At 35.2% G+C, this 12,622-nt stretch overlaps 1 pseudogene; it reads right to left on the bottom strand.

The window, feature by feature from the left end:
* Positions 1-380: 380 nt before the first annotated feature.
* The window catches only part of LOC107717751 (uncharacterized), a 15,686-nt pseudogene continuing 3,444 nt past the window's right edge, over positions 381-12,622 (bottom strand).

The following is a 12,622-nucleotide window of genomic DNA, read 5'->3' as shown; positions in this document are numbered from 1 at the left end:
TATAAGTTGCATCAACGATTTAACAGACTTTAATTGCAGTGTTCTTAATCTTTATAAGTTAGTAGTACTGTTCGGGTTTACAGTGTGGGGGCGTGTTAGAACGAGCCGTTTTAGGTAGGCGTGGCTGACTCTTAACTTTTATAAAGAATATCTCTTTGGATTTGAGACTTTAGTCTTTGCAACTTTACAGATCTTCTTTATGCACCAAGAGCTTGTAACACTCCAAAGAGAAAGGAAAACTTGAAATCGCATCATATGACCCCTTTAAAAAAATCATATAAACCCAAACGTTTAAATGGTAATGCATATATTATAAATAAATAAATACAATTAAATAAACACACGCATATATTCAATATTAACAAAAAGAAACATTTATTGTGATTGTATTATTTTAGAAAATTTCCTCTGCCAAATGTACATAAGATCATCAAAATCAATGATGAAAGACTAAATCAATAATCAATTACATTAAAACCCTATAAGGAACCATTGAGAATGCAAAATTGCCAAATTGTATTTTAGTTTTGCAAAATCGCAAAATGCAAAAAAATAAAAAAATAAAATTAAAATAAAATAAAATACCCTTCAAAATGAACATAATGGAACACACTGCAATTCTACACTTCTACTCTGACAAAAATAGTCATCAACATTATACCTTGTCTTCTCGACCCTTTATTTCCTGTGTGGGGATTTTCTGCTCTACGTCTTTAAAAAGCCAAGCAGACTGTCTGACTGGTCCTTAAAATTCAGAGTCATGAGCAATCCTAGAATGACAATTAAGTGACAGAACACTCTAATATCTAATTAACAGGCCGTTAAGATCAATTAACAACTGAGAATGGAAATGAATTGCGCGAACAGTGAACTTTAAGTAATGTGTTTTGCTCTGTCTTACCGTAATGGCACACTAGTTCTACACAGAAATGCGTCTGTGGTCAGAAGCTCTTTACTGCACACAAACACTGATCTGACGACCCTGAGAACAACTGATAATACTGTGCAGATGCATAAAAGAAAATCTGTAAACACATAAAAGAAACACAACACCTGCAGAAAGAATCATGAAGGAGGAAAGATTCTGTTCTGTGTTGCTATGCTAAGGTTTAAAATCTCTTGAACTTTATTGTGGAATGAATCTTTATTTTTGAAAATTATAATTTGAAATTATTAAAGTCAACAACAATTTGTACCTCGAGTGACATAATGATGTGTTTGCATCACGCGTGTGCTTACTATGGTAAGTGTCACATATTTAATGTTTGCTGATTTCTACTTTTTTTTTTTTACAGTCTTTACTGCTAACTGATGAGTATGTACTTCAAAGTCACATTACGAAACAAAAATACACTTTGAATTCAATAAAAGAATGATTTTTGGAAAATTTGATTCACACTAAAGAAATGAAACATCCTGAATGTCTTAATAAAATCTCCGGATTATCAACATTGCATAATTAAAGAGATTTTGATAAAACTGTAAAAACACATTCAGCTTTATAATAAACAAACAACCAAAATTCACCCACACTCACATGCACGCTCATACAAACACACTAGAGTTCCAGTGGCGTCTCGGCCTGTTCGCTCAGCTGCATGGAGAGGTAGTCAGCAGGACGCCTGCCAAAAGATCATGTACACATAATGAGTTGAAACATGTTTTAGTATAATATGTTTTTTTTTTTTTTCAAATGCTAAAGATGCACAAGGACACGTTCATCATACAAATGGGCTGATCCCAAAACAAAGACTGTAAATGCATTATAAATTACTCTTAGAACAGTGTAATACCATGCCATATGAGATGATTCTTCGATATATATACCATGGTACAGAGTGATGACCATATTCATGGTAGCACAGTATTTACTCCAAAGTACTCAAAAGAATGCTGTGGATTTACTGCATTAATCGTATAAAAACTACAGCGGTACTCTTTCTTAAAAGTGTAAAAAATTCTCAAATGTGCAATTTTTCAAGTATTTTGTGTTAAGAGGAGAATGGTCAGTTCATTTAATTCATAAAGATTAGTTTATATTTTAAAAAAACATTTAACTACTTTTAAACAGTATATTGAAGTGTTTTTGAAAAATCACATACCCTGCCTTTAATTCAATTAATTAACTGGCATGAATAACATTTATTTAATATTTTAAAATAAAAAAAAACTATTTTGTAAACTATACTGATATTATTATGTATTAATTGGCATAAATACAATTAAATCATATTTTTAATATTTTGATGTTAATTCAATTTATTAAGTGGGATGAATAAAAATTATATAACTTTTTTTTAAGTTGAACAATATTAACAGTATATTGATGTCAATTCATCAAATTGCATACATTTTAATATTTAAAAATAATATAGAAAAAATTATTTTTTTTTTACTGTAGCTTGATATTAATTCAATTTATTATTTGGCATAAATGAAAATTAATTAATATTTAAAAAATAAAATAAGCTGAACTATTTTTAAACTTCATACTGATGTTAATTAAATGTATTCATTGACCTAAATAAAAATGACTTAATATTTAGAAATTCAATGTACTATTTTTATTTTCAAAATAAAAATAGTACATTGATTCAATTTATTAAATGAAATGAAATCATTTAATACTTAAAAGTAAAACTGTATCTTGCTATTAAATTATTTATTAATTGGCACACATTTTTAATGAATCAACTGACAGCCCTAACCTAGAGGAATCACCACAGAGAGTTTCATGACACACACACAAACTGGTCTGTCCTCACCTTTTTTTGTACAAATAGACAAACAGTGCAGCACCCAGTGCAAACAGCAGGAGCGCTGCGACCACAAGCGCGACCGATGACCCCGCTGCACATACAAACACACGGTTACTTCTTTCAGACCAAAATATACCCTGAACTTCCATAAGAGCATAGCATAACATTAACATGTGTGTGTATGTGTGTGTACTGTACCTCCATGCACCTGTCGCCCCTGTTCAGCTGAACACGAGAGCTTGTTGTGGTTCAGTATCTCAGTGATTCGCTCCCTCTGTTGGTCAGAAACAGCAAGAACAGACCCCTGCGAGTACAACCGACCCGCCTCGCAGGACACTTTCACACCTCACACGGGGAAAAGACAAGAAAAAACTGTCATTACCAGACAATTTCATTTTATCACCATTAATGTGCGTTTTAAGGTGTCTTACCTTTAACATGTAAGCTTGAGATCCCGCAGTTACACAACTGCTCTAATAAACCAGCAAATTCCTCCTGGGTGCAATCTGAGGGAGAGAAATACTTCAGAGATGAATGACTTTTATTGTTGACTTTAATTTTGGATACATCTTACATATCAAGCGCCCTTTCAAAAGAGAAAAAGGCAGAATATGTTATCATTTTAAAGCAGGTTATACGACTTCATAACTGTGAGCTTATATGCAAAAGACAGGGATGAAAAAAATGAGAAACTGAATATATTTGAATGTTTCTTGATCTTTCTGAAATGAAAAGGTTTATATCAACTCAAAACGTCTGGGTTTTCAGACGGGTCTGACCAGTTATTTTACACAATTTCTCCATGACTTTTACAGAATGAGATGAAGATTTTTTTTTACAGAGAGTGAAATACTAAAAATTGAGCATAGCTGAAAAATATATACAGTTTGGAAAGACTTTTTTATGTTTTTGAAGTCTCTTATGCTCAAGGCTGCAAAAAATACTGTAAAACATTCCATTTTAAATTTTTTAAGTTTCTTGTACTCACCAAGGCTGCATTTATTTGATCAAAACTGCAGTAAAAAATAGTAATATTGTGAAATATTATTACATTTTCAAATAACTATATTCTATTTGAATATGTTTTAAGATGTAATTTATTCCTGTGATGCGCAGCTGAATTTTCAGCATCATTACTCCAGTCTTCAGTGTCACATGATCCTTCAGAAATCATTCTAACATGCTGATTTGCTGCTCAAGAAACATTTCAGATTATTATCAGTGTTGTAAACTGTTGTACTGCTTCATATTTTTGTGGAAACCATGCTACATTTTTTTTCTGGATTCTTTGATGAACAGAAAGTTCAAAAGAACAGCATTTATTTGAAATGGAAATCTTTTGTAACATTATAAACGTCTTTACTGTCACTTTTGATTAATTTAATGCATCCTTGCTGAAAAATAATAATTTCTTAAAAAAAAAAAAAAATCATACTGACCCAAAACCTTTGAATTTAAGCATATATTTCCACTTATACGTGATTCTTTCATGACATTATACGATTTTTTTGATTACTCTGATGGCATAAAAATCAACATTTGAAACGTTTCCAGGTCTTTCAGGACTGTGGGAACCGTCATCTCACACCCAGTAAAAAGTGTGACAACCGAAAGTCATCCAAACCAAACATCTAACCTCTATCATGAGTCATCTGTCATTCCAGCAGATTTAATTCTCCGGGTGTGTTCCTCATGTTTGTGCATGTATCATGGGTTTTCCATAAACAGAATTGTTCTTCATGAACTGTTATGCAAAAACTGAACTGGCACAAGAGAGCATCACAAACTAGATGCTACTAGAATCTACTTCAACCTTTCCCACAAAGATTGCATGTGATAATTTGCGTTCAACACTGTCATGTTTTAAAACTACGAGTATCACTGATACCAATACTACTGCTGTCTCTAGGAAATTGTTTTGTTTTTTTCCAAATATTTAACCATTGACTATAGCCATTCAACACAAGAGAGCATCACAAACTAGATGCTACTAGAATCTACTTCAACCTTTCTCACAAAGATTGCATGTGATAATTTGCGTTCAACACTGTCATGTTTTAAAACTGTGTGTAATGTATTCTGGGTTTTTCACAGGAATTGAATATTTTTAGTATTTAACCATTTTAACAAAGGAATATTTTCTAGATTGATCTGCCAGTAATATGTGGAGTTATGTGCTCTACACATGCAGAAAAAATGGTACAAAAGCAGTCACTGGGGCGGTAACCTTTTAAAAGGTACTAATGTGTCATTTAGGTATTAATAAGTACACTTACTAATATGCATGCATAATTTTCACATGTATGAATGATTCTGAAGACATTATTATATGACTAATCCTGATTTCAAGGATAGAATTATGGCCAGTGACAGAAGAAAATGTAAACACAACCAAGATCTGTAGGCGCTTTGCTACATCCAAAAAGTGACAGAAAACTACAGATTCTGTGAAAAAAGCTTAGCACTTTGACTTTAAATGGAGTATTTGAACATATTTTTTGCATATTGTAAGTCAAATGACACATTTTGAATATGTAATCTTGTAATTAAAACTGAAACTTTTGACTGCATTTGTCTGCTTTAAGAGCTGCTGCTGCTGAACATGACGTGGATCTGACACGCATCCTATTTTCTCACAACTCTTTACCTTTTCTGACCCACTAATGAGCTGAGGAGTTGAATCGAGTGTGTCAGATGAGGGAGACAGTGCTGCTGCTCCACGACAGTTTTGAAAACCACTGCATTTCAGAGACATGTTCTGAAATCTGACTCATATATAACAAATACTTACATGCACAGTTTAAGTGCAGCTTTAATCGCCTTTTTGGTAACTTCATGACTTAACAACATAACTACAACATTGCATGCTCGTAGTTTCTTTTGCGCTTTAATATGAAATTATATTCAGTGCGCGCCGCCGTTTTTGTGTGTGCAATTGAAGAGCACGTGCTACGAGCACAGTATATCAAATAAAAAAAATTAATTGCATAAAGCGTTAATTTTGACAACACTAATATATATATATATTTTTGTATATATATATATATATATATATGTGTGTGTGTGTGTGTGTGTGTTGGTCAATGATGATTTCTCCAATTATATATATATATATATAGAGAGAGAGAGAGAGAGAAATTTGAATAATCTTCATTCTTATTTTGTGAAAAAAAATTGTACATGATGGAAAGTTTTCATTTATATTTTTGAAATCAGCATCATCAAATTAGGTAATATTAGTCCTTGTTTGGAAACCAGCATAATTTTTTCCCCAACATGTAGAACTGTGTTATTTTCCACTGTGCAAGGATTTTCCAAAATAATTTGTGTTACATGGAAAAAACTGCAGCAAACCACACTTGGACATGAGAGTGAGAACAATCCCTTTAAAAAACACTTACTTCCTGATCCGCTCTGCCAGTTATTATTTTCTGGCTGCAGGCACAGATCCGCGGAGCTGGAGAAGGCGGGACTCGGGCAGCGGTTCGGCAGGCGTGGAGTCGGCTGGGATGCGATCCAGAGAACAGGCCCGTCTGATGCACATCGAGATAAAGAATCCCCACTAATCGCATAAAAACACAGCCAGTTATGTGCACGGTGTACAAAACTGCTGACACCAGCAACAACACACTGGATTCACATTCAAAAAGCTCCCAAACGAACCTGAAGAGTGTGTATACGAAGCGCGTCATGTTGTGCTGGAGAAGTCTCTGTAACTTTGGGTCATCGGAAAAAACTAGCCAGTCCAAATGACGCGAGTCGCTCCCACAAAATCCTGATCCTGACGGCTCAAAACACAAAAGCACTGCACCCAAATGACCAAGTGCTGGCAAACCCTGATCTGCACAAACACAAAGATGAATGAGCAAACAAATTCATTTTACTTCTTAGAATTTCTCTGCTATTTAATTGAAATCACTGATTGCCTAAGAGAACAACAGTCCGAAGTAATAATCCAATTCATAGAGAAATGTTACATATATTTATTATATTTTATTTGAGGTTGGCAATTTATGCGTCAATTTCATTTTAAAAATCATGTTTATTAGTCACATTTTGAGCAGTAAACAACAAGACATTAATTAAAAATAAATAAACAATTTATCAAATACAAAAAGTAATTAAAATACTAAAAAAAAATCAAACACTCAACAAATAATAAAATAAAAAATAATGAAAAAATAAAAATCTAAACAAAAATAAAAATCAAATATTAAAAAAAAAAAATGAAATAAAAAAATAAAACAATTAAAATAATCAAAAAATAAATGATTAAAAAAATGAAATGAAATAATAATAAAATGTAAACTTTGATAGAGTATCAACAATACTAAAGACAAAGAAACACTATTACACTCCCAAACTACTTTTTTGTATATAATTGAATATTTACTAATACATTGAAATTTATACTTAAAACCAATGACCAACATAATTTCATATGTCTTTAATAATATTTCATGTGATAAGTAGTTTATTCACTAATAAAAGATTTAAAGTACGCAGCCTGGTACTTTTTTCATGTTTTCTCTGCTTTTCATTCTGCTTCAAATCAAACTGTGTAATACTGTGATTCATCTCAAAGCTGGTTGGTCTTTACTGAAGAATTTTCAGAAAGTCAAAAAGAATGGGAAAAAAATGTTTCAGTGACCAAAGATGATCTCTGGCTGTATATCAAGACACATCAGTCTATTTCTATTCGAACAAATCAAGCTGTGCCTCACACAGAAGACATTTCCAGATCAAACACACGCACCTGCACGAGAATCGTTGGCGACCAGATAAAGCCCGTCACTTCCTGTGCTGCCAGCGATCGGGACGTTCAATTCTGTAGCGTCTTCCCCAAAAAACACCAAAACAAGTCCATTCAATGGAGTCGACGGCGGGCCAGTCAGCTCCACAAATAAACTCTCCTGAGACTGGTTTACCCCGGACGTCTTGCCCCATTCATTGATGACGAGACCCTCAGGAGGCGAGGGTATAGTGGGTTTTGGGGGACAGTTATTCTGCTTCCTTGGTGTGGGAGAAGTGACCTGTGGACACATGGAGGGTTAATGTAACATTTGATGGACATTAAATCCTAAGAAAGTAGGATTGCAAAATAAACCCTGTGACTGGCTACTTGCCATGTTTGGAATGTCATGTACTATTTTTGCAGTACGTGTAATCTGCACAGGAAGTTAATGTTACGCATGCATTAATTACAAAGACGACCCACTACCTTTGTCAAAATGTGTGGTTTGTAACCAGCGCACAATGGGTGGAGAATGTACACAATGCAATTTGCTCAACCTCTGTTACTGCTGATTTTTAACATCTTTAACTTGATTATTACATACAGTAATTACACTTCTCAACTGGAATAAAAAAAAAAATTATAAGATTAGACTGCCAAAATTATTTTTTCTCAAATGGATTATTATTATTATTATTATTATAAATTTTTCCTATTATTAATTTTTTTCCTGGCAATTGTTTTGCTCTTGACTTTGACAATATGTTTACAATCCCTCTGTAAAGGACTGTAATTTTTGTTTCTTCTTTATTTAATAAAAGTTCATTTTAAATTTTAATAACAATTTTAAAAATGAATAAAATTCATTTTAATTGCTGCAATAATGCTAGAAAAACGTATACTGTATACAGTTTTAAAAAAATAATATAAATTATTTTTAATAAAACAGTAGGCATTATAAAAAAAAATATATATAAATAAAATAAAATAAATGCAACAGACCTCAGAGGAATTATGAATTCATTAATCCTATTAAAATAAAATAATATAAAATAAAATTACACACAAATAAATAAATAAATAAAAACTGCAACAGACCACAGAGGAATTATGAATTCATGAATTCTACTAAACTAAAAATAAAATAAAATAGAAATAGACCTCAAAGGAATTATGAACTCCCCTAAACATTTTACACTTGAAGTTAAAATTGTGCAAGCAGTGGCACAATGAGATCAAGTATGCTTCAATGAGAATTCTGTATGAAGCTCCCATGAACGGAAACACTAGATCTCACCCTGAAAGCATTGAGGTTGAGTCTCTCGGTTTCACATCGACTGAGGGTCTCGTCAGCGGGTAACGCGTTGATGTCCTCCAGCAGCGGGAGCTGTCCTGGTGTCAGCGCTTCCGTTAGCTCTGAAACCGTTTTATCAGACCCACGAGTACGGTAAACCACCGCATCCAGCAAACCGTTTCTGGGAGTATTCGGACCCTCTTTAGAGGGCGGAGACTTGCTGCGATATAACACTATGGCGTCCGGTCCATTCTGAATAGTGTTCGATGGGATTCTAATGTCAGGGCCGACCTTTGAACTGCCAATCTGGAAGAACCGATTCAGAAAGATTAACAGTTGTAACGTTATGTTTTTTACTTCAACCTTTCAGTTGTGGCCAGTAAGATTAAAAAAAAAAAAGAAATTAAAACTTTGATTCAGCAATGATGCATTAAATTCAAAAGATGTTACAAAAGATATCTGTTTCAAATAAGTGCTGTTTTTTAAACTTTCTATTTATTAAAGAATCATGTAGCCACATTGAAAATAATAACAAATGTTTCTTAGCAGCGGATCAGCATATTAGAATGATTTCTGAAGGATCATGTGACACTGAAGACTGGAGTAATGATGCTGAAAATTCAGCTTTGCATCACAGGAATAAATTACATTTTAAAATATATTCAAATAGAAAACCGATATTTGAAATTGTAATAATATTTTATAATATCACTGTTTTTACTGTATTTTTAATTAAATAAATACAACCCTGGTGAGCATAAAAGACTTCTTTCAAAAACATTCAAAAATCATCCCAACCCCAAACTTTTAAACGCTAGTGTACATAAAGTGCTAACTGCTTTTTCTTTTACAGCTGACACATACTTCTAATCGGAATTCAATCGTATGACTCATTTGTGCCACAAGTGTCCAAGTACGCATCAGCTCACCAGGAAGTATCCGTCATCATCTGTGTAATATCCATTCAGCTCCAGCTCATAGTACACCATTCCAGTATGTCCATTGATCATCACCAGCCAGATGAAATCCAGCGACATACGGAAGCCAGACGGATGCCACAACTCTATAAACTCCTCGTCCTCAGCTCCTCCTGGTGAGTCAGTGTTGATCTCGTTAAGCAGGAAATCAACATCGCTATGAATCGGGGGCTGGATCCGTCCTGACTTTGTGAAAGAGGCTGAAACGACAAGCCAGATGAAATTAAAAACATGAAAGGCCATCTAAAATATGTCCTTAAAGGGATAGTTCACCCAAAAATGAAATTTCTGTCATTATTTACTCACCCTCAAGTTGTTTCAAACCTGTTTGAAGAATGTTGGTAACCAAACACTCGATGGTAGCCATTGACTTCCATATATTGGAAAAAAATATTATGGAAGTCAATGGGTACCGTCAACTGTTTGGTTACCGACATTCTTTACAACATCTTCTTTTGTGTTCAACAGCTGCAGGAAACTCATACAGGTTTGGAACAACATGAGAATGACCAAACGATGACACAATTTTCATTTAGGCATGAATTATCACTGTAACTTAGTAGAGAAAGTAAGTTCTGCTACATGAATCGAAAACCTACTCATGTTAAGCGGGCAGGACTGAAACCAAATGCAGTCATTGGGTTTTCCGGGACTCCGGGGCCTTGCTACAAGCAGTCCCGGATCTCTCGTCCATTCGGCAACACCACAGCGACTGGCATGAAGACCTGCTGTGAGAAAACTGCAGCATACAAACATGGATTATTACAGCACATACTATAATACACAAAGGCCACAATAAAGCATTCTGCATTGTATGGCACGTGTTGATCACCTGTCTGTGAGGATGAAGGCTTTCCTCCCCGGTATGAGTGTCTCTGTGAGGTTGTCACTGGGCATGTGGGCGGAGTCACCATAAACAAAGGCATCGATTGGCTGTTCGTGGCTGAGGGGGCCGTCCTTAGGGAAGTCTGATGCCGGGCCTTTATACAACGCAAATGCTGCACTATTTTTTTCTTTTGATTTGGAAGTGATATGTGACCTGGACATTAATAAGATTTTACTCAACAACATTTTGGAACAGTGTTGTTATTGTTAATTTAAACTAAAACTATAAAAAATAAAGTCATTAATTGAAATAAATATAAATTGTATACATTTTAGATGAATATACATTTTAGATGAATATATATAATATTACCTTAAAAACTTAAATGAAATATAGAAATGTCTTTTGCAACTAATTGAAATAAAAGTTTAAGTAATTAAACTACTAAAACTAATACAGAATTGAAGCTAAATTAAATAAATTAAACTTAATTAGAAAATTAAAATGAAAACTGAAAATATAAATATAAAAGCTAATTCAAAATATTAACAAATACTATACTAAATAAATAATAAAATTTTTTGGAATTGCCTGCTTTAATGAGTTTATCCACAAGTATCCAATCAACACTACCTGACAAACTCGCAGTATTCACAGGTACGGCGAATATTCCAGGCTCTTTTGCGATGAACTCCACACTCGTGCTAATCAGATCCGTAGTAACATCATAAAGCACCAAAGAATATGATCCGGTTGCCATGCCAACACTGAGTTCCACGCCGGTCCGGCCCACTGAGGTCGACTTCATTGATCCAAACCCCTGCAGGGGTCGGTGGCGGGCAGTGATTGACCCACGCAGGGGTTGGCGGGCCGGTGTAGAACGTCCACAGGTTTTCCGACTGCCAGCAGCGTTGAATGGACTCGTCCCCCTCCAGAGCCGCCTCATCCTCCACGTACGGGACCGAGCCGGGAGTCAGAACGGACGCAAGGCCGTCGGCGCCATCTACGGACCTACGTGAAGTGTACACAACGGCGTCCAGCAACCCCACTCCTGAAACAAGTCCCCCTTCGCCAACCGGCACCCAGTTGGGGCCATAGAGCGCGATGGCGTCGGGCCCGTTCTGAACAGAGTTGGATGGAAGAGAGATGGCGGGACGGGGAGTCAGTTCGGAAGAGCCAACTATGAAAAAACCTTGCTGATCCGTGTGGTGTCCACTCAGATCGATGACCCGGTAGGCGGAGTCTACTTTGCCGTTGTAGAACACAAGTGTGTATCCATCAAGAGAAGTAGGATTCGTACCTTCATAGTACAGCTCCACAAATTCCTGAGTGTCCAGTTTGGGATTGTCGCAGTTGACCTCGCTGATTATTAAACAGGAGTTCGTCTGTTTGAAAACGCACATTAACGCCACACACACTAAACTCAGCTCCACACGCATGGCTAAAAACTCTCAGCATACCATAATAAGCAAGGACTGATGGGAAAAGTTCCTGTGAAAGGAAAACATAAGGTTCATTCCAGATGAATGCAATCACTTTCAAAACATATTAAGTTTCATTTCCACAAAATCTGGACACTGCTTCTCCAGCAGTTGAGATGTTGGCAATCTCAAGGACTATCTACGACCTGATAGGGCTGTGCAATATATCGAAATTATCGAAATATCGCAAATGTACATATCGCAATATGCATATCGCTACAGCTTGCAATATTTGGGGCCATGAACAAAATCAGTTCCTAAACTCAAGTTAAAATGATTACACTAATGTTAAAATGGTTAAAAGCAGCGTATACACACACAAGGACACAAGGATACGCGACACAAGGATAGGTTTTCTGCGTGTATTTACTCTTTGATTTGAACGAAAACAGCGCATCCGTGCAGCGTGGCTGACACAGAATAGCGTACACTGCTTGTGTTCAGTGGTTATTCTCCAAAATGGCGCTATGGTGATGCGGAGAGACAAGGAGGAGGGCTAAGTAATTAATGACAAAATTTTCATTTTGGGGTGGAGTATCCCTTTAACATT

The sequence above is a fragment of the Sinocyclocheilus rhinocerous genome, unplaced genomic scaffold, assembly GCF_001515625.1.
Source record: "Sinocyclocheilus rhinocerous isolate Xijiao unplaced genomic scaffold, SAMN03320098_v1.1 scaffold1694, whole genome shotgun sequence".
Classification (NCBI taxonomy): Eukaryota; Metazoa; Chordata; class Actinopteri; order Cypriniformes; family Cyprinidae; genus Sinocyclocheilus; species Sinocyclocheilus rhinocerous.
This window is presented reverse-complemented; position numbering and strand designations above follow the sequence as displayed.